The sequence below is a fragment of the Solanum tuberosum genome, unplaced genomic scaffold, assembly GCF_000226075.1.
Source record: "Solanum tuberosum cultivar DM 1-3 516 R44 unplaced genomic scaffold, SolTub_3.0 scf00037, whole genome shotgun sequence".
NCBI lineage: Eukaryota > Viridiplantae > Streptophyta > Magnoliopsida > Solanales > Solanaceae > Solanum > Solanum tuberosum.
This window is the reverse complement of record NW_006238961.1, coordinates 1,239,568-1,249,192: the sequence shown is the minus strand read 5'-3', so window position 1 is coordinate 1,249,192 and position 9,625 is coordinate 1,239,568.

Below are 9,625 nucleotides of genomic sequence, written 5' to 3'. Positions count from 1 at the left end.
TTATGAAAAATGATACCCGTCCAAATTTTGTGATGTGTGCTAGAATTTGTAGGCTAAGTTAAGTTGAATGTGTTGGCTCTGAGTATGACACGATAATTAATCAACTTGATGGCATGACTTAAGCTAAAACTTGAACTAGGTAATCTGATAATCTGATAATGAAACTATGTGCCAATGGTAGCATCAACAGTTGCCAAGATAGCATTTTGTATAAGCTGATCTTGTTGAAACCAGGAAACATAGGTCGGATTGGATACTTCGAAGTTGTTTTCAGAGATAGTTTTGGAAGGGATTGGGATCGATCCATCCAAATGACCAAAGAGATTGTGTGCACGTATAAGCATGGACACCTAAGCTTTCCACAACAAAAAGTTATAGCTACCAGCAAGTTCGATGGGGAGTTAAGTAACAAGATTGAAGTGGACAACAATCTTTGAACCGGAGATGTTGCTGGCATTGACGACACTTGTATTTGAGGCCATTATGGGCTTAAGGTGTGTGGGCTGGGAGGGGAAAAATGGATCAAGCTTGTTAAAGCAATAGAGCTCTGAATACCATAAAGAGAAAGGGAAGAACTGGACGCAAATTAACTTGTTTGTATTGATTACTGTGTTGGCCCTTATATAGCCACTGTATTACATTCAAGGCTGAGAATAAAATAACAACTTAGAGAAACGTGCGTAATTACACTTCTAAAGATAAAAAGGCTGATAAGAAAAATAAAAAGAGTCCTACAGGTAACAAGAGTCTTAGATGCTAGCCGTTATCAACTAGCATACCCCTTTTCCACAAAAATACTCTTTTTTACTATTATATATTGATTAGATTAGATAATTTGTTTGAAACCTTCTTTATTAAGAAGAAAATTAGACACCAATTTTTCTCTCATGGAAGGAGTATAAAATACATCTTTCAAAGTCAATACCCTTTCATAGGTAAAACACAATTCGACATCTTCTATTTCAAGCACTTGAGTAGTATGAGAATCACCAAACATGATAATTTTGGGCTCCTCAAAAGGAGAATATTTTTTAAATCAATATTTGTCGTCACAGACATGACGATTTGCACCAGAATCAATCCACCATTCATAAACATTCTTAATCATATTTATGTCTATAATTACCTCCACATAAGTCTCTTTGGTGACATTTTCCTGAGGTGTAGGACCACATGTATGAAATATGAAAAATCAAGCAATATGTCCACTCTTTCCATAGACAAAGCACGGTCCCTTATCTTGAACTTGTTGATTTTGTTCATGGTTATTTGTACTTTTTTGTAGAGATCCACTATTATTTTTCTTGAAACTTTGTTCTTATGCTTTATAGAAGTAGTTTTGTAAGATTCAGGAGTAACATTATTTGAACTAATTAAATTTACCTCATTGTGATGTTACTCTCTTCTAATTATAAAAGTGCATCTTGGCCCCTTGCCTTCTCTTCCATGCAGCTTCACATTATCAACGTCTCATGAGAGGTTTCCTTTTGTTTGTGGTGCATAGGTTTTTGAATTTCCTTCCAAGAAGGTGGAAGTTTATCTATTATGCCACAAACAATAAGGTTATCTATAATTTTGATCTCCTTGGACCGGAGCTCTCCAACAATCATTATAAAGTCTTGAGCTTGGTCAACCACTAATTTGTTGTCCGTTATTTGAAAATGAAAAATCTACTAGCTACATATTTTTTTGCTACAACTTCTTCGGTATCATACTTACTTTGCAATGTTTTCCAAATTTTCTTTGTATTATAGTAAGGTTTATTATAATAATTAGAAAAATTATCAAACATAATAAACAATTATGAATAAATACCGACACTTGTAGGAATCACCATCATACTTTTCCACTTCTATAGATGAGAAATAAGTTCATCATCATTTATGGAGGTGTTGTCAACTTTATTATGATTCTTCTCATTTAACACATAAGAAACATTGAGTAGACTTAAGTAGAAAGGTATTTTATTCCTCCATTTCTTGAAATGGTTACCATTGTATCGGTCCAACAATAGTCTTCCTCTCCAAGATACAACAACAATTCACAAAGTATAACTCAACAAACTCTGAACAAGAGTTCAGTCTTGAGCTCCACAAAAAGAACACTCCTTCAACTAATAAAAACTCTTTTCCATTTTGAATGTTTTTGTTTTTTTACTAAGTAGGTTCTCTTCCATTTTGAATCCAGGAAATTTGTTTACTTTGTTGCATTTAGTCCAAATGGTGAATACTTGGCAAGTGGGTCATTTGATAAATGCATGAATATATGATCAGTGAAGGAGGACAAGATTGTAAAAACCTACAATGGCGATGACTGTATTTTTGGAGTGTGTTGGAACAAGGAAGGCAAAGAGGTTGCAGCTTCTTTTGGAAACAACAAGGTTTGTGTGTTTGATATTCAATTGTAGAGGTTGAGGAATAACATTAAAAGGACTTGGGAACACAGAGGCAGGAATTTCACAATTCAAGAAACTCTGCTTTGCAGATTTTACATAAGTTTTTTTTGATTTGTCACACGGTGTCCGGTTTACCAAAATTAGGGCTGACTAAATAATCATCATGGGTTTGATATAAACTTAGGATTGCAGTGGGTAAACCGGACACCATGTGACAAATAAAAAAAAAGAATATCTACAATCTCCATTTCTACAAGGCAGAGTTTCTTGAATTGTGAAATTCCTGCCTCTGTGTTCCCAAGTCCTTTTAAAGCACTCTTCCTCAACCTCTACAATCAAATATCAAAAACACAAACCTTGTTGTTTGCAAAAGAAGCTGCAGACTTGTTGCCTTCCTTGCTTCAACACACTTCAAAAATACTGCCATCGCCATTGTAAGTTTTTATAATCTTTGCCTCCTTCACTAACGATTTATTCATGCATTTATCCAATGAACTACTTGCTAAGTATTTACCGTTCGGACTAAAGACAATAGAACAAACAGGTTTCCTGGATTCAAAATGGAAGAGAACCTAATCAGTAAAAAACAAAAAAAATTCAACAAGAAAGATACAAAGATTTGATGATCTTATAGAAAGATACACAATTACCTCATTCTCATTCCACTCCCCCCCTACATCCCCACCCAAATAAAAGGAATCGTATATAGGTATTGATAGAAGTGTTTAGATGGCGAAAGGCGACAAGGGTATGCCCCGCCGCGTGGCGATGCACTCACTTTTTTTAATATATTGATATCCAATTTCATATATCCAAATATTTGAATGTATAGATATCCAAAATATTTAATTGCATATATATATTTCCAAAATTTCAATTGGAATAACATATTAGCAAATATTTAAAGTAAAAAACTAAAGTAGAATAACTATAAAACTAAATTGAGTTGGATAGAAATAAACATCGAAGGACTACAATTTTTTCATAAATAATCTATAGGCAGATTGCAGTAGTCTGCAGAAATTAAATAACACGGCATAAAAAAAAGCTAAGACTGTGCACACAACTGACGGCACATGAAAGAAGAATAGAAGAAGAAGAAGAACAAAACAATTGCTAAAAATGTACCTGCTGAAGGTCATGAAGCAGAGGAGAAAGAGGAATTGAAGAGAAAGAGAGAAGAAATACCTGCTGGAGGTCGCGAAGATGGAGAAGAGAGTCGCTACTACGAACTGGAGAGAAAAAAGGGAAAACAGAGTCGGGTTTGTCCAAAACTCCAAATAAACTGTAATGTTACCTTTTAATTATTAAATCAGGGCATTTAAAAAAAAAGTGACGCCTTTATTGGCTCACCTTGCCTCCCACTCACAGCTCATCATTGCCTCGCCTCTGCTCGCCATTTCGAGGTCGCCTCGCCTTGCCGGTAATAGGCGCAAAGGTTGCGCCTCGCTTCGCCATTCGCCAAAGGCGATCGATCGCCTTTGAGAACACTAATTGATAGTTCAATTGAGTACAAGTAAACAAACCACAAATAAGGCGATCGCCTTTGATAACACTTATTTATTAAGAATGCCTTAATTTTATTAGACATTATGAGTTCACATCCATTACCTGTGAGCATTTAATCTATGAAGAAGACTCCCTCGTTCAACATGCCATAGATTTGCAGTAGTGTTAAATTAACCACTACACAGACAGACAATAAAACAAAACTAGTAAGCTTATAGAACTGGAAGGTTAGGTGCAATACATTAGATCCCTTTTTGTGCTCATCGTACACCAAGAATCCATTTGCTAGACGGTTAAAGTGAAACTATATCTCTCTGGATTATTTTTACTCGCAAGGGGATTACAAGCCAAATTACAATCCTTCCAAACTTTCAACTCAACTTTTGGGGTTTTAAAGTTCGTTGGGACGTCAAGAGCAAAGCGCAAATGGACAAAAACAAACAAATATATGTCTTTAGTTCTAAACTAATAATTGTAATATGATTATTTCCACAAGGTTAGATGCATGCTTATAATATTCGTCCGTTAAATTTTTCCTGACCTACTTTCCCCCTTATGTACGCACATTCAATGAGGCGAAGCACTCACCACATTCTTAGCCTTGTTTCAGGGCTTAAGTGCGCCTTTGTCAATAGTATACCAGAAAGAGAAGAAAAAAATAAAAAGGTAAGTCAACCCCAATGCACCCAAGGCCATAAACTAGAGAGCAATGAAATGAGAGAATATAATGGAGACTAAAGTTTAAATCCTAAAAAGGACAAAAAGCTTTAGGTGATTTCTTCCTATATGCTAGACCTTGATAGGCAGAGTAAAAGTTTTGGCCCAGTGGAAGGCAAATTAGTCAGGTGAGGGATGGCATTCCCAATAATCTTTATTTTTGGAGGCTAAAAACACAAAAAAAAAGATGCTCCTTTATAAATTCGAGGTGTTTGGCCAAAAAAAGAAGTCATTTTGAGCATATACAACACAAAACATGGATTGTTTTTCTCCAAAAGTACTATTTTATAAATGATTTGATTTGAAGTGCATAAGTTATTTGCGTCCTTAACCACGAGAAAGCTTAAGCACTAGAATTGTTTCAGAAAAATATTAACTTGGCAGAATTAAACTCATCTAACAACAACAACATACCTAAACCTTACCCGTACCTTGTGCAGATAGAGAATCCTGTTTCCAGACACACTCTTGAATCAAGTAAGGATATCGAAGCAGTTAAACTCATCAAATAGAAACACAACATCAAATTCTCCACATAAAACTATATTAGAACTATGAACAACGATTTGAACCCTAAAAGATTGTACAAAGGAACATATTAGGAAGAGGAAAATTGATTTACCTGATTCATGTAGATGTAGGTCATCGGAGGTTGCTGTGAATTGTTAGTGGCCAAAAGTAAACCCTAGGGATTACTTTTCACTTCTACCTCTAAAATATATACAGAGGGAAGATATGGTAAGTGAGAATTTTGGGACACAAATATTTACTTATACTTTTTAAATATATTTTGCAGATCATATACATTCTTTGTAAGGGGATCCAAAGGTTGTAGAAACTGGAAGGCTTCATCCATATTAGTACTATTTTGCATTTTTTAGTTATTATTGATTAGTTTAGAGTTATCAAAGATTTAAACCTCAAATACAAAAATCAGAATATCAAAATGTTTGCATAACATTGCTCATTTTGTTTCTAGTTCAAGATAACGAATACCCTTTTGCACAAAGGTAACAAGAGCACCAGGAGGAAGTAGAATTCCTTCCATTGTGCTCTTATGTGAGAATTGTTATATTCACTTTGTGAACTGGGAGGAAGTAGATTTTCATCCTCTCGATGCTCTTGTTACTTTTGTGCCAAAGAGTATTTAGTATCTTGAACTAGAAACAAATTGGAGCAATGTAATGCAACCATTTTGATATTCTGATTTTTGTATATGAAGTTTAGATATTTTGATAATGTTGAACTAACTAATAATAACTAAAGAACGCAGAACGAAACCGATATGGATGAAGACTTCAAGTTTCTACAACCTTTGGATATCATTACAAAGAATGTGTATGAGCTGCAAAATATAACAAAAGAGAAAAGAAAAACTTCGAAAAGATGAATCCAGGCTGAAGGATAAGGCAAATGATGACAATGTGAGGGACCACAAATGAGAACCTGCAAGAGAAAAGGAGAAACAACATAAGGAAAAAGAATGTGAACGGGATAAAGAAAGGAGTGCAAACAACTTAAGTTTTGTCTTGAGTCAAGCACCATTCTACTCTCCCCACATCCCACTTATGGGATTACATCGGGTATGTTATTGTAGGGGATAATAGTCCTTTTGTCCTTTTTGGTCATATTCTATAATGATAAACAGTTAGATTCCTTATTCAAATTAGGGGATTCTTTAATGATCAACAACTAAGACAAGCCAATTTCTCTATAGTCATTCTTTTTAATCATTAAAATATATTCCATTCACAATTTTTGCATTCTTGATAGATGTAATCAATGAAATTTTTAAGAAATATTAGGAAGTTTGGAAGAATAGGAATTCTTACGTTTCTAGTAGCCTATTTGGCTATTCTATTAGGATAATAGCACAAAAAAGGCACTCCTTTTTACATTCGAGGTGTTTGGCCAAAAAAAGAAGTCTGCTATTTGAAATAGAGTAGCACGAGCACGAGCAAAAATGGTTGAAAAGTCTTCTGTTTGAAATAGAGTAAAACAACCCAAAATCACCTACTCGATTGACAAGCATAGCTTTTATAGCTGCTTTATCTGCCACGCCCCTTTCCCTAAATATCTTGGGAAGCGAAGAGGACAGGTTTGAAACTCATTCGGTAATCTTCTCCTGAAGGTAGGCATTTCCCCAAGGCACTGATATGATGACTCTCTCAATTACACGTGTTTTAGGGAGTTGAACGTCTTATTCTTATGAATTGGTTTTTAAATTTCTAAAACAAAACCAAATCAAACGAAAAAAATAACCGTCGATTTGGTTATTGTCGATCTAGTTTGGGATTTTAGGTTCTTTCACTTTGAAAGTAATAATTTTTTTAGGATATAGGTATCTCGATAAACACACACCTAATACATGAACAATCCAGAAGAAAGTTACTGTCGATTCAATCAAACAGTTAAGCAACACTAGAGTTATTATTACACAAACAAAGTGATTCAATTAAGAGACAATTTGATTATCTTATGTGAGGTAGGGTGGATAAAGACTAAAGTAATGAATTTTGATGGACTTGGACTTCGGGTTGTATTAGTTGGACTAAAATATAAGTATTGGGCTATATCTCTATCCTAGATACAAATCAATATCAGCTTTGTACAAAGAAAGATCATACTACTTGTATTCCACATTCTATCTATTCCTCTACCGAGTTAAAGAAAAGATAGTATTTTATTCTAATGGTGATGAAGCATTAAAATAGTAAAGTTAAGAACACAAGAATAACTTTTAATGATAACCAAACTTCATTCATAGATTTTGATATTGAACAATCATTCATAACCACCGTCCTAACAAAGGGATTTAGCTACTCATAATTTGATTCACAAAGTTTGAATCTTCAATATACATTCAAGAAAGTGAAAGATGAAAAATAATAGGAATGAATCCTGGAAATTGAAGAAAAAAGTCATCCAAGTGTGGTACTCCAAAAATCAGAAAAGGCATACTTGTACAACAGAAAAAAGAGAGTTTATTTATAGGTTGGAAAAACGCGGCAAAATTCTGGTCTGCAGGTCCGTGATGCGGGGTCAAGGAAGATTTGCCTATTTTGCATTTATCCTGATCCACGATAGCTACGCGACACGGAAGCTTTTCAGAGCCTCTGGTTCGAATTTATTTTCGCGGCCATAGTTTTCTTCTCAGCTTCGTGACACGGAGAGAAAGTGGAGTTGAGTTCCTTCTTTTGCTCTCCTTGTGACGTGCACACTTGGTTCTGACTTCATTCTCAATTTCCTTCCATTTCTTTATGTTCAGAGTTCCAATTTGAACACCTTCCAACCTACAAAGACCTAACACTTTGGTTAGCCAAAATAACACAAACAAGACTAAATAACTACAAACACAACGAAACTTGTTCTCAAATTTAGTTAAAACATGGTTTCATTTGACTTTTAAGCATATCAATATGTCCAAGATCTTACAATAGTTAATTCAGAAAGTATAACCCAACAAAATCTGGATAAGAGTGGAGTCCAAAAGTCGACAAAAAGAACACTCCCCTTCAACTAATAAGAACTCTATTTTATAACTAACTTTATGCACTCTATATTTTCTTGTATCAAAACAAAGGAAAACCACCACTACTTATAGGAGATGAAGTATTCCTTATAATGAACAGAAAAATAATGGGGAAGTAAATCGAGAAGATAAATAGACTAAATATTGCATAAGACAAAACTACTGCACAATTCAATGTGCAAAGTAATGCATTGAAAATAAGATACAAACACTAAATGCCAAGGAATGATGCACTAATGTGATCCCTATCATCCCTTAAAAACATTTTATAATTGTAACATCTCGGAAATTGAAATAACTAGGAAAGAGTTAAAAGTTGGGGAAAGAATCATTTTTGGAAAGTATATGAAAGTCTGGAAAATTGTGAAGTATGTTAGTTGAGTTTTTGGTCAACTTCAAGTGGACATAACTCCTATCTCAGGATGATTTAGGTGGATTTCTAGATATGGTTGGAAATATCTTGGAATAACCTTTCCAACGCCGCTGCGTTTGTGCCATTCTGAGTTTGTATGAGTGAGTTATGCCCTTTGGAAGTTGGACTGTTTGAATAAGGAAAATCTAATCCGGATTTTGGAAGGGTAATTTAATCTTTTCCTTACCTAATTATTCTAATTCGTTTTTAGGATTTAATTGGGGTAAAATTAGATTTTAGTCAGTTTAGAAAAGTTAAAGTTTCATGCTAGGGCTTGGAGAAAAGAGAAAATAGGAGAAGGGAGAAGAGAAATCAAGATTCGTCAAGATCGTCGAGTTTAGCTTGTGGATTTCGTCAAGGGGTGATCCCTAGGAGGTATGTGAGATCACATAGCATTGGTTTAGTTCACCCACGCGCCAACCATGATTCAATTCAGCAAATTTAAGTCTTTGAAAGTTTAGAAATTGAGTTCTTGATGAACATTGTTGAAAGTTTCTTTTGAATTTCTTATGGGGTGTGTTGTTGGAGTTTCTTGCGATTTGATTCATGTTTCTGGGTGTAATTTCACTTTGAATCTATCATATATTGAGGGTATAATGATTCTAAGTGTTTGGGGAAGGAACCATTGTAGTTTAGAGGGTTTAGAGTTGAAAAACGAGCAAGAAAAGTTGTAGAACACCTGGGGAAAGGGGTGGGGCGTCGTACCAGCCAACGCACCCCAAAAGTTCCTCTGAACTTTCACCCTTGGGGAGCCACGCCAGCCAGCGCTCCCCAGGTCTGGTTCTGAACATCAAGAGCTGGTGCCCCGCGCCTCTCAGAGCGCCAGGGACGCAAGTTCTTCCCATTTCTTCTCCACCTTTTTGTACTTGTTCCTTAGCAATGTACCTATGTTTTCTAGTTCATTCCAACACTCTAAGGTACATCTAAACATCATGAAATCATCCATAAACATGAGATCATGAACCTTGAATCCATAATCCAATTCAAGGAAAGTTAGGATCAAAGTCAAGAGAAGTTAAGAGTCAAGTCTAGAAGTTAAGAAGCAAGTCAAGAGAAGTTT